Source organism: Podarcis cretensis (genome assembly GCF_951804945.1).
Source record: "Podarcis cretensis genome assembly, chromosome: 1".
NCBI classification, from domain to species: domain Eukaryota; kingdom Metazoa; phylum Chordata; class Lepidosauria; order Squamata; family Lacertidae; genus Podarcis; species Podarcis cretensis.
In genome coordinates this window covers 82,196,155-82,209,630 of record NC_137170.1, presented here as the reverse complement: position 1 = coordinate 82,209,630, position 13,476 = coordinate 82,196,155, and positions in this window count along the sequence as shown.

Here is a 13,476-nt window from a genome sequence, read left to right as displayed (position 1 = left end):
AATTGGGTAAATCTCCAGGACCGGATGGTTTGACTTCAAGATATTACAGATCTCTGAAAGAATGGTTAATAAAGGAAGTCTGTAATGAAATATTGGAAGGGAATAGGGCACCAGAGTCGTGGAAGGAAGCTTATATTACACTTATACCGAAAATAGAGACTGAAAAGACACAGCTTAAGAACTACTACCCCATATCGTTGCTTAATGTGGATTATAATTTTTTTGCAGATATTTTGGCTAAAAGATTAAAAAAGGTGTTAGCAGAAGAAATTCATAAAGACCAAGCGGGCTTTCTCCCGGGCAGACATTTGTCTGACAATACGAGGAACAGAGTAGAGGATTGCACTTGGCCCAACAGAAAAAGCTGCTGATATTGGAGCCCCTTAGCAGGTAGGCAGAAAGGTAGTTGTCATGGACTGACGGGATGCAGAGGAACAGTGGGAGGCACCAGCTGGGGAACCCCCAGCGGAGGAAGGCTCAGAGCCAGGGGGTCAGTGGTGGGACGATGATGAGTGGTCAGACGGAGAAGAGGGAGCAGACTGGGAGAAGGAGGTGTCAGAAGCTGAAGAGGCAACAAGGTTTAGTGAGCAGGAAGATCTATGGCAAAGAGCAGTCCAGAAACACACAGAAGCAGAGGCTGGAGAGGAGGGAGGCCGAGATGAGACATGCTGCTGAAGAATCCAAGGAGTCTCCCCCTTCTGCTGTGACCAGCTCCCTTCCCCACTGGTCTCCTAGAACACACATAGTTGTGAAAAGAGCAGAACAGAGATTGGTTGTGCATAGATACAGTTTGTGACTGTTTGAAAAAAACCCTGGATAGGAGGGGAGGGACCTTCAGTCCTTGCATCTGCCTCATTGAGGCAAAACCTACTGAGAAGGGTTGCCTGCACTGTTTTGGTTTCTTTGAATAGTGCTTGGAAAAAGCACTCACACTGTGTTTTTTTATTGCTGACCTTCGCTTAACTCTGGCTCCTGACAGTAGTCTTTTCACTTTGGGGGAATCATGAGACTGGGCTTGGAAAATGCTAATTAAAAGGGAAATTATTCAGCCAACTCTGGTAGACTTAACATAGGTAAAAAAGGTAAAAGACCCCTGGACGGTTAAGTCCAGTCAAAGGCGACTATGGGGTTGCGGTGCGCTCATCTCACTTTCAGGCCGAGGGAGCCGGCGTTTGTCCACAGACAGCTTTCTGGGTCACGTGGCCAGCATGACTAAACCACTTCTGCTGCAACGGGACACTGTGATGGAAACCAGAGTGCATGGAAATGCCGTTTACCTTCTCGCCGCAGCGGTACCTATTTGCACTTGCACTGGCGTGCTTTCGAACTGCTAGGTTGGCAGGAGCTGGGACATTCCCATCACGGGAATTCAAACCGCTGACCTTCTGATCGGCAAGCCCAAGAGGCTCAGTGGTTTAGACCATAGCGCCACTTAACATACCACAATGAGTATGAGAAAGTGTTGAGGAGATGTGATCTGGGAGTTGTCATGTTGTGGTTGTCATGTGGTTTCTATTATTCTAGTTTACCACAGCCAACTATATGGGATTCTTAATGCAACAGACTTCTTGTGTACCAGTTCATGTGACAGTGACTTTCATTAAAACTCTTCCCTTTCATACATAGACTCAGGCTGTTGGGGTCTGAGTGTTTGGGTCTTGTTGAGTGTGTGTGAGGTGGTGGATGATTTCATGAGAAAGACCCATGTGATCAGCACCACCTACTGTTGCTGCTTCCAGAGGGAAAGCTGTGTTGTCTGTTATAGCAAAAACAGAAATGTGCGGCATTGTAAAGACTAACAAATTATGGTGTCAGCTTTCATAATCCACCCAAGGCCACACTCCACCAGGACAGAGGAGGGAACTCACTGATGGTAGCAGTGATAAGGATGAGTTCCTTACTGCCCCTGCCACACACCCTCACTGTGTGCCTTTTCCTCACTGCCCCTGCCACACACCCTCACTGTAGGGGCAAAGAAGTCAACACATAGCTGAGGAGGTGCTGGGTGTCATCCAACTCTTTGCGGTCAAAGGCCCCACTGGCTGGGAGCAGCAGGGGTGGACCTACATTTCAGGGGCCCTGAAGCTTGAACTATCATGGGGGCCCCTCCGTAACCAGCAACAAGGTCTGGGTAACCCTTGTTATCTTCTTCAACGGGATTGTTCCACAACAGATCACCACACCTTTGCAACATCTGTGCTACTGACTCTCAAATAATAGGATAAAATACATACATACAACAAAAATCAATCCATTTGAGTCATGCAATTCAAATTGGGTCTTGTAGACCCCCAAATTTGAAGCCATCTGGACTAAAGTTACTTCTGGGGCCCCTGCGGGATTGGGGCCCTGCAGCTTAAGCTTTGTTAGTTTCATAATAGAACCGCCCTTGCCTGCTACACCTGGTGAGTTGAAACGGAGGCAGAATAACAGAAGGATTTGTTATAACACCTTCCGAGTGATTCATATAAGTTGCAATTTGTAGGCATGTGTATGGGCATGTAGGGGTTTTTTATATAAGGGAAGATAAAGTTACGTGATGTGGTGTGGATTGCACAAATACCTGCTTGTGCAACGGAACCTCTCCTTCCTCTCCTTCCCTTGCAGCCTCCCTGCACCTATTAAATCTGCTCCAGAGGGTTTGGGGACCATTTAGAGTAGATTTCAGGGGTGCATTTGGAAAGAAGAGGAGGAAAATTCCTGTTGTGCAAATGGATCTGGTTTGAATGGTGTTGGATGCAACTCTGGGTGCATGTGTTGTGGGTGAGTTACAACTTCCAGGAGCTTCAAATAATGAAAAATGTCAAATGACATTTTTCTGGGGTCAAATGACATTTTTCTGGGGTCAACCAGCATTCCCTTTGATCTAAATGATCCCCACCCCAAATTACCTTTTATGACATAGCGTTTAAAATAAAGCAACCTTCCATTTTCAAAGGAAAATGGGAAGCACAAAAATTATTTTTAAATTTAACTGACTAAAATGATTTACAGAACTACACATCGGCTCCATCTTTCCCAACATCAGGGTCTTCTCCAGGGAGTCTTCTCTTCTCATGAGGTGGCCAAAGTACTGTAGCCTCAGCTTCACAATCTGTCCTTCCAGTGAGCACTCAGGGCTGATTTCCTTCAGAATGGAGAGGTTTGATCTTCTTGCAGTCCATGGGACTCTCAAGAGTCTCCTCCAGCACCATAATTCAAAAGCATCAATTCTTCGGCGATCAGCCTTCTTTATGGTCCAGCTCTCACTTCCATACATCACTACTGGGAAAACCATAGCTTTAACTATACGGACCTTTGTTGGCAAGGTGATGTCTCTACTTCTCAAGATGCTGTCTAGGCCTGTCATTGCCCTTCTCCCAAGAAGCAGGCGTCTTTTAATTTTGTGGCTGCTGTCACCATCTGCAGTGATCATGGAGCCCAAGAAAGTAAAATCTCTCACTGCCTCCATTTCTTCCCCTTCTATTTGCCAGGAGGTGATGGGACCAGTAGCCATGATCTTCGTTTTTTTGATGTTGAGCTTCAGACCATATTTTGCACTCTCCTCTTTCACCCTCAATAAAAGGTTCTTTAATTCCTCCTCACTTTCTGCCATCAAGGTTGTGTCATCTGCATATCTGAGGTTGTTGATATTTCTTCCGGCAATCTTAATTCCGGCTAGGGATTCATCCAGCCCAGCCTTTCACATGATGAATTCTGCATATAAGTTAAATAAGCAGGGAGACAAAATGCAGCCTTGTCGTACTCCTTTCCCAATTTGAACCAGTCAGTTGTTCCATATCCAGTTCTAACTGTAGCTTCTTGTCCCACATAGAGATTTCTCAGGAGACAGATGAGGTGATCAGGCACTCCCATTTCTTTAAGAACTTGCCATAGTTTGCCATGGTCGACACAGTCAAAGGCTTTTGCATAGTCAATGAAGCAGAAGTAAATGTCTTTCTGGAACTCTCTAGCTTTCTCCATAATCCAGCGCATGTTTGCAATTTGGTCTCTGGTTCCTCTGCCTCTTCTAAATCCAGCTTGGACTTCTGGGAGTTCTCGGTCCACATACTGCTTGAGCCTTCCTTGTAGAATTTTAAGCATAACCTTGCTAGCGTGAGAAATTAGTGCAATTGTGCAATAGTTGGAGCATTCTTTGGCACTGCCCTTCTTTGGGATTGGGATGTAGACTGATCTTCTCCAATCTTCTGGCCACTGCTGAGTTTTCCAAACTTGCTGGCATATTGAGTGTAGCACCTTAACAGCATCATCTTTTAAAATTTTAAATAGTTCAGCTGGAATACCATCACTTCCACTGGCCTTGTTATTTGCAGTGCTTTCTAAGGCCCGTTTGACTTCACTCTCCAGGATGTCTGGCTCAAGGTCAGCAACCACACTACCTGGGGTATATGAGACATCCGTTTCTTTCTGGTATAATTCCTCTGTGTATTCTTGCCACCTCTTCTTGATGTCTTCTGCTTCTGTTAGGTCCTTTCCACTTTTGTCCTTTATTATGGAAATCTTTGTACGAAATGTTCCTTTCATATCTCCAATTTTCTTGAACAGATCTCTGGTTCTTCCCATTCTATTGCTTTCCTCTATTTCTTTGCATTGCTTGTTTAAGAAGGTCTTCTTCTCTCTCCTTGCTATTCTTTGGAAATCTGCATTCAATTTCCTGTATGTTTCACGATCTCCCTTGCATTTTGCTTGCCTTCTCTCCCCCGCTATTTGTAAGGCCTCATTGGACAGCCACTTTGCTTTCTTGCATTTCCTTTTCATTGGGATGGTTTTCGTTGCTGCCTCCTGTATAATGTTACGAGCCTCCATCCATAGTTCTTCAGGCACTCTGTCCACCAAATCTAAATCCTTAAACCTGTTCCTCACTTCCACTGTGTATTCATAAGGGATTTGACTTAGATTGTATCTTACCGGCCCAGTGGTTTCTCCTACTTTCTTCAGTTTAAGCTTGAATTTTGCTATAAGAAGCTGATGATCTGAGCCACAGTCAGCTCCAGGTCTTGTTTTTGCTGACTGTATAGAGCTTCTCCATCTTTGGCTGCAGAGAATATAATCAATCTGATTTCGATGCTGCCCATCTGGTGATGTCCATGTGGAGAGTCGTCTCTTGTGTTGTTGGAAAAGCGTGTTTGTGATGACCAGCTTGTTCTCTTGACAGAACTCTATTAGCCTTTGCCCTGCTTCGTTTTGATCTCCAAGGCCAAACTTGCCAGTTGTTCCTTTTATCTCTTGACTCCCTACTTTAGCATTCCAATCCCCTATAATGAGAAGAACATCCTTCTTTGGTGTCACTTCTATAAGGTGTTGTAAGTCTTCATAGAATTGGTCAATTTCAGTTTCTTCAGCACCAGTAGTTGGTGCATAAACTTGGATTACTGTGATGTTAAAAGGTCTGCCTTGGATTCGTATCAAGATCATTCTATCATTTTTGAGATTGCATCCCAGTACAGCTTTTGCCACTCTTTTGTTGACTATGAGGGCCACTCCATTTCTTTTACGGGTTTCTTGCCCACAGTAGTAGATATGATGGTCATCCGAACTGAATTCACCCATTCCCGTCCATTTTAGTTCACTGATGCCCAGGATGTCAATATTTATTCTTGCCATCTCATTTTTGACCACCTCCAACTTACCCATGTTCATGGTTCTTACATTCCAGGTTCCTATGCAATATTTTTCTTTACAGCATTGGACTTTCCTTTCGCTTCCAGCTTTTGCCACTCTTTTGTTGACTATGAGGGCCACTCCATTTCTTTTACGGGTTTCTTGCCCACAGTAGTAGATATGATGGTCATCCGAACTGAATTCACCCATTCCCGTCCATTTTAGTTCACTGATGCCCAGGATGTCAATATTTATTCTTGCCATCTCATTTTTGACCACCTCCAACTTACCCATGTTCATGGTTCTTACATTCCAGGTTCCTATGCAATATTTTTCTTTACAGCATTGGACTTTCCTTTCGCTTCCAGGCATATCCGCAACTGAGCGTCCTTTCGGCTTTGGCCCAGCCGCTTCATCAGCTCTGGATCTACTTGTACTTGCCCTCCGCTCTTCCCCAGTAGCATGTTGGACGCCTTCCAACCTGAGGGGCTCATCTTCCAGCATCATAACTTTTATATGCCTGTTGTCTTTGTCCATGGAGTTTTCTTGGCAGGGATACTGGAGTGGTTTGCCGGTTCCTCCTCCAGGTGGATCACGTTTGGTCAAAACTCTCCACTATGACCTGTTCATCTTGGGTGCCCTGCTCGGCATAGTTCATAGCTTCTCTGAGTTCTTCAAGCCCCTTCGCCACGGCAAGGCAGTGATCCATGAAGGGGATGCTTTAGACACTTGCTAAATGTGCTTTAGACACTTGCTTTAGACACTTGCTTTTATTTATTTTTGTTATTTCCTTCCTGCTATGTCACAAAAAATTGCACAACTGTAATGGAAGAGCTTGTGATTTGTTGACACTCCCTTAATGTTAAGGGCTTGGCAATCCTCTAAATAAAGCTTATTTTTTAGTACAGCTGCTCCTGATTCTTGATGCCTGTTGTTAGACCCAGAAAGAATAGAACTAACTTTTAAAAAAAGAAATTGTGTGGGTGCATACTAATTTAAAGCACACATAGGCAGGCCACATAGTGGGCCTCCAAAAGATGTCTTTCATCTTTACTTACTGTTTTAAGTCAGATACAGTGGTACCTTGGTTTACAACCATAATCCGTTCCACAGGTCCAGTTGTAAACCAAAACAGGCTGTAACTCAAGGCGAGCTTTCGCCAATGGGGCCTCCCTCCCCCAAGGGTTGTAATTTTTTAAAAATGGGTTGTAATCCAAAAAAAGGGACATGCACTTCTGGGTTTGACGTGGTTGTAATCCAAAATGGTTGTACAGTGGTACCTCTGGTTACGTACTTAATTCGTTCCAGAGGTCTGTTCTTGACCTGAAACTGTTCTTAACCTGAAGCACCACTTTAGCTAATGGGGCCTCCTGCTGCCACCGTGCGATTTCTGTTCTCATCCTGAAGCAAAGTTCTTAACCCAAGGTACTATTTCTGGGTTAGTGGAATCTGTAACCTGAAGTGTATGTAACCTGAAGCGTATGTAACCCAAGGTACCACTGTAATCCAAAATGGTTGCAAACCAAGGTACCACTGTACACTGTACGAGGGACCTCTCAGGAAAAGGAATCTACTCACGACTGCATAGGAGATGGTGCTTGCAAACTAGAAGGTGGAGGAGAGCTCCAACTTCAGCAAACAACTGTTCATCCCTCCTCCCTCCTCTTAAAGCACCGCTTTAAGCCACTATTTATATTAACTGGAGCTCGCTGACACCCCTGACCCCATGATTCAGAAGAACTAAGATGGGGAAGGACAAGAGAGTGAGAAAAGAGCAAGATGCATACATGCCAACATTTCTCTGATGAAAATGGAGACTCCCAATTAAAAGCGAGGCATACTGGAAAACGAAGGAAGGACTGTTACAATTTAACGTATGGGACTTTTGGGTCTGTGCTGGAAGGAGTGAAAAGGAACTTGAATCCCTCTAGAGGGAGCTTTGGGACATTGTCTTAAGGAGCAGCTGGGAAATTGTTTTTAAAGATAAAAGCCTTGAGAAATCAGTTTTTGACCTTGGACTGTTTAAGGATGGCGGTCGGGAAGGAAATTGAGTGTGAACTGAACAGGACATTTTTTCTCTTGGGAAAGCTGCAAGACCAGATAAATGTTATGGCTACTAATGTTGTAATTTTGGGAACAAAAGTGGGTATTAGTAAAGAACTCGATAAGAACTCGGCACAGGAACCTCTTTCAACTGAACAATTTGGAAAATTTGAGAAGGAGAATCATGTTGTGATTAAAGTGAAGAAAGGGGGAGCCGTAACCCTACAGATGCAAATGGTGAACTACAATTTGAGGCCTGACATGATGGCAACAAGGAGAAGCAAATTTTTGGAGATGGAAGCCTGGCCTGGTTTGGAAAATGAAAGATGGAGAGATGACCTCATGTGGAGATCAGATGACCTTTGGATTACAAATCTGAGCCAGGTGGAGGTTGGAGTTTCGGGGGCCTTTGGATTTGAAAGGAGCGTGAAACAAGATTTGGAATATCCTATAGGCCCTATTTTTAACCATGGAAGTTTGGCAGGAAGGAATATGATTACTGTTGGGTTGGAGCTTTCCCGAGATCTGGTTTTCAACACCAAAGACTATCAAAAAGACCGGCAGAGGGGACATGAAAGAGATTTAAGAGCCTTGGATTTAAGATCTCCGGGTTGATGGTTTTCCGAGATTGATGGACTTTTGCTGGGGGCCAAAACCGGGGAGGGGATCTGGTGGAAGAAAATTGGGAATTTAAAGTGTATATAATATAATTTGTTTTTTGTTTTCTTAATGAGAGATGGGGAAATCGTGGAATGGAATCTTTTTTGACCTTAGGGAAACGTCTTAAGAATAAGTATAGATATATAGGTTTGGATGAGAGTTAAGATTGGATAAAGTAAAAGTGGATGGTTATTTGGTGAAAGAAAGAATGGGAAATTATAGTATAATAAGATAAGATATAAGGATAAAAATAAGATGAAGGATTGGTTGAAATATTTATATGAATTAGAATATAAAGAGGGGAATTATAGTATGTTAAGATAAATTATTGGGATTAAAACAAAGTTGGAAGGATTTGCTGGAATATCTAATTGAATTAGAATACAAAAATGGGAGGCGTGAGGAAGTCAAGGAAATAAGTGAATGTAAGTAAGTGAGTTAAAGGTTTGACTTGTTTTTTATTTCTTTTTTTCTTTTTTATCTTTTTTTGGTTTTTGGATGTGTATTGTTTTTTCTTTTTTTCTTCATTTTTGATTGCTCTTTTTTATTCTTTCTTTTCTGTAACCTTTAAAATCTTAATAAAAATTTATTTAAAATAAAATAAAATAAAAAAAATAAAATAAAATAAAATAAAATAAAATAAAATAAAATAAAATAAAATAAAATAAAATAAAATAAAATAAAAGTGAGACATACTGGGATCAAATCAGAAATTGGGACAGCTTCTGTAAATCCAGGAATATCCGTGGAAAATAGGGAAACTTGGAGGGTCTGCAAGATGGTGCGACTGAAAAAGAAAACGCCACCCTCCTTTTATAGGTCTGCGTGCATACACACACACAACTGGATTAAACTCTGGGCCTGGGGAGGTCCCTGGGCAGTCGAAATCTTGGGACCCTCCACTCTAGTGGGATAGCATTGAACTAATAAGGCTTGGTTGTAATTTTCTTTCAAGATCAGGTATTGCGGGGCACTTAAAAAGTGGGGGGCCCATAGGACAGTGCCTTCTCTGGCTATTTGGTGATCTAGCACTGTACACATTTAATGCAGTGGGAGAATATTCACAGGATCCGACTGTAAATGCAGCTGTGACTGCTGTTGGTTCCAGCTGCCTTCCTCTCCCCTGTAGCTGCTGACATGAGTTCCTAGCCAGAGTCATCTAGATTGCATTATTTTTCTTCAGAGTCTGAGGCTGGGCAAGGGCTAAAAAAAAAGGAAGGGGACACCCTTGTCCAGCCCAAGATTATGAAGAAGAGCAGGAAATGTTGAGAAGAACCAGGGCATATTAATCTTAAAAATAATATGGAGTTTTTTTTGGGGGGGGTGGGGATAGCAATTGCTGAAGGTGGGGAGGAAACATAGCAAGTTCAAAGTACCCAAACAAGAACTGAGAGGGCATAAATCTGTACTGGAACTATTTAAAGTGTTTTTTAAATATAGAATTGTTTCTAAATGTCCTGCTATCCGAACACAATGTGCAGTGGTGCCCCGCAAGACGAACGCCTCGCAAGACGGAAAACCCGCTAGACGAAAGGGTTTTCCGTTTTGGAGGCGCTTCGCAAAACGAATTTCCCTATGGGCTTCCTTCGCAAGACGAAAGCCCACAGGGAAATCTCCGGGACAGCGGGGAAGCGCAGCGCGTCTTCCCCACTGTCCTCAGACCTCCTCCGAAGGCTGGCGGTGGGGCGGAGAGACCTCCTCCCGCCGCCAGCCTTCGGAAGGCTGCTCCGAAGGCTGGCGGCGGGAGGAGGTCTCTCCGCCCCACCGCCAGCCTTTGGAAGGCTGCTCTGAAGGCTGGCGGTGGGGCGGAGAGCCCTCCTCCTGCCGCCAGCCTTCGGATGGCTGCTCCGAAGGCTGGCGGTGGGGCGGAGAGCCCTCCTCCCGCCGGCAGCCTTCGGATGGCTGTCCTGAAGACTTGCGGTGGGAGGAGGGTTTTCCTTCCCACCGCCAACTTTCAGAATGCTGTTCTGAATGTTGGCATGGGGAGGAAAAACCCTCCTCCCACCGCAAGCCCCGGGAACAGAGGAGAAGCACTGCGCGCCTTCCCCTCTGTTCCCGTACCTGTCCTGAAGGTTTGCGGTGGGGAGAAAAGCCCTTCTCCGCACCGCCAGCCTGGCAAGCGGTCTCCATAGGAACACATTAATTGATTTTCAATGCATTCCTATGGGAAACCGTGCTTCGCAAGACGAAAAACTCGCAAGAAGAAAAAGCTTGCGGAACAAATTAATTTCGTCTTGCGAGGCACCACTGTGTTTTCAGGAAATGGTTTGTTAGGTGAATGGATGCAGAGTGATTCAATTATCTCCATTGGTTTTGGATATCTGAATCTGTGGTGTGCACAGGAAGTGAATTATTTTTATAACAAATGTTTGATCGTGGAACCTGCATTTATATGGAAATTATTTTATTTTATTTTCATTTTCAAAGAAACGGCTTGGATTATGGGAGTGTATACTCTTTTTTAACCCTGTGAAGCCATTGTTTTTCCTAACTGCTGCCTGTTTTGGCTTCTTTTTCATCTTTCCTGGCTTATCTGATGTATGATTCAGCCAGGCAGGGATCACAACTTGACTGGAATGGTGCCACATAGCAGAGTGAATCCGATTTGGGCTACATGATGTTGCAAAGGAGGGCAATGTGATTGAACAAGAGAACATTTGGAGGAGGGCAAATGTTGTCCCTATTTTCAAAAAGGGGAAAAGAGAGGACCCAAATAATTACCGCCCAGTCAGTCTGACATCAATACCAGGGAAGATTCTGGAGCAGATCATTAAGCAAACAGTCTGTGAGCACCTAGAAAGGAATACTGTGATCACCAATAGGCAGCATGGATTTCTGAAAAATAAGTCATGTCAGACTAACCTGATCTCGTTTTTTGACAGAATTACAACCCTGGTAGATGAAGGGAATGCAGTGGATGTAGCCTATCTTGATTTCAGCAAGGCATTTGACGAGGTGCCTCATGATATTCTTGTAAAGAAGCTGGTAAAATGCAGACTTGACTATGCTACCACTCAGTGGATTTGTAACTGGCTGACTGACCGAACCCAAAGGGTGCTCATCAATGGTTCCTCTTCATCCTGGAGAAGAGTGACTAGTGGGGTGCCACAGGGTTCTGTCTTGGGCACGGTCTTATTAAACATCTTTATCAACGACTTGGATGATGGACTCAAGGGCATCCTGATCAAATTTGCAGATGACACCAAACTGGGAGGGGTGGCTAACACCCCAGAGGACAGGATCACACTTCAAAACGACCTTGAGGCCTGACATGATGGCAACAAAGCAAAATAAAAACTTGATGTGGAAAGTCTGGCCAGAATTGGAGAGTGGAAAATTGAGAGATCTCCTTATGTGGAGATCTGAAGACCGAAGGATTATAAATTTGATTAAGGTGGAAGCTGGAGCTTTGGGGACATTTGGACTTGAAAGGAGTATGAAACAAGATTTGGAATACCCCATAGGCTTCATTTTTAAGTATGGAGGTCTGGCTGGAAGAAACATGGATCCTGTTGGGCCGGAGCCTCTCTGAGATTTGGGGTTTAACATTAAGGACTATCAAAAAGACCGGCAGAGAGGAACTGAGAGAGATTTAAGAGCCTCGGATGTGAGATCTCCAGACTAATACTATATTGAGACTGATGGACACTTGCTGGGGACTGAAACCAGGAAGGGGGTGGGTGGAGTTTGGGAATCCAAAGGGTATACAATTATAATTTGTTCTGTTTTTATATTGTTTTGCTATTGGTATGAAAATTGGGAAAGTCGTGGAAGGGAAGTTTGGTCGACATTAGGAAAAATGTTTAAGAATGAGTACTGATGTATAAGTATTGAGGTTTAAGTTTGGATAAGTTAAAACTGGTCTCTAAAATGGTCTAAACTAAATGAAGATAAGGTTTGCAAAAATAAATTAAGGAAATGGAAGGAGAAAAAGTAAAATAATAATATGTTAAAATAAATTATTAAGTAAAGTTGAGAAATAAGTAATAAGGATTTGCTGAGCTAATAATTTAAATTGGAATACAAGAAGGGGAGGTGTGAGGAGGTCTCAGAAACAAGTTAAAGGAAAATAAGCAATTGAAATTTTATGTGTTTTTAATTGTTTTTAAGTTTTGTATTTTTGTATTTTTGTCATTTTTTTGTCTATTTTTGTTTTTGTTTTGCTACTGAAAATCCTAATAAATATTCATTAAAAAAAACAAAAAAAACGACCTTGACAGATTAGAGAACTGGGCCAAAACAAACAAGATGAATTTTAACAGGGAGAAATGTAAAGTATTGCACTTGGGCAAAAAAAATGAGAGGCACAAATACAAGATGGGTGACACCTGGCTTGAGAGCAGTACATGTGAAAAGGATCTTGGTTGACCACAAACTTGACATGAGCCAACAGTGTGACACGGCAGCTAAAAAAGCCAATGCAATTCTGGGCTGCATCAATAGGAGTATAGCATCTAGATCAAGGGAAGTAATAGTGCCACTGTATTCTGCTCTGGTCAGACCTCACCTGGAGTACTGTGTCCAGTTCTGGGCACCACAGTTCAAGAAGGACACTGACAAACTGGAACGTGTCCAGAGGAGGGCAACCAAAATGGTCAAAGGCCTGGAAACGATGCCTTATGAGGAACGGCTAAGGGAGCTGGGCATGTTTAGCCTGGAGAAGAGGAGGTTAAGGGGTGATATGATAGCCATGTTCAAATATATAAAAGGATGTCACATAGAGGAGGGAAAAAGGTTGTTTTCTGCTGCTCCAGAGAAGCGGACACGGAGCAATGGTTCCAAACTACAAGAAAGAAGATTCCACCTAAACATTAGGAAGAACTTCCTGACAGTAAGAGCTGTTTGACAGTGGAATTTGCTGCCAAGGAGTGTGGTGGAGTCTCCTTCTTTGGAGGTCTTTAAGCAGAGGCTTGACAACCATATGTCAGGAGTGCTCTGATGGTGTTTCCTGCTTGGCAGGGGGCTGGACTCGATGGCCCTTGTGGTCTCTTCCAACTCTATGATTCTATGATTCTATGATTTTTGGCAGGAGTTCCCAATGCAATTACTGGAAAAGGTTGCATTGTTTGAGACAATTGATTCAACATGAATGGTGCTTCATAATTTAATAGGACTATTAACTTGATGAAACATAACTCCATCACGCATGCCCTCAAATCAGTTTTAAATAGA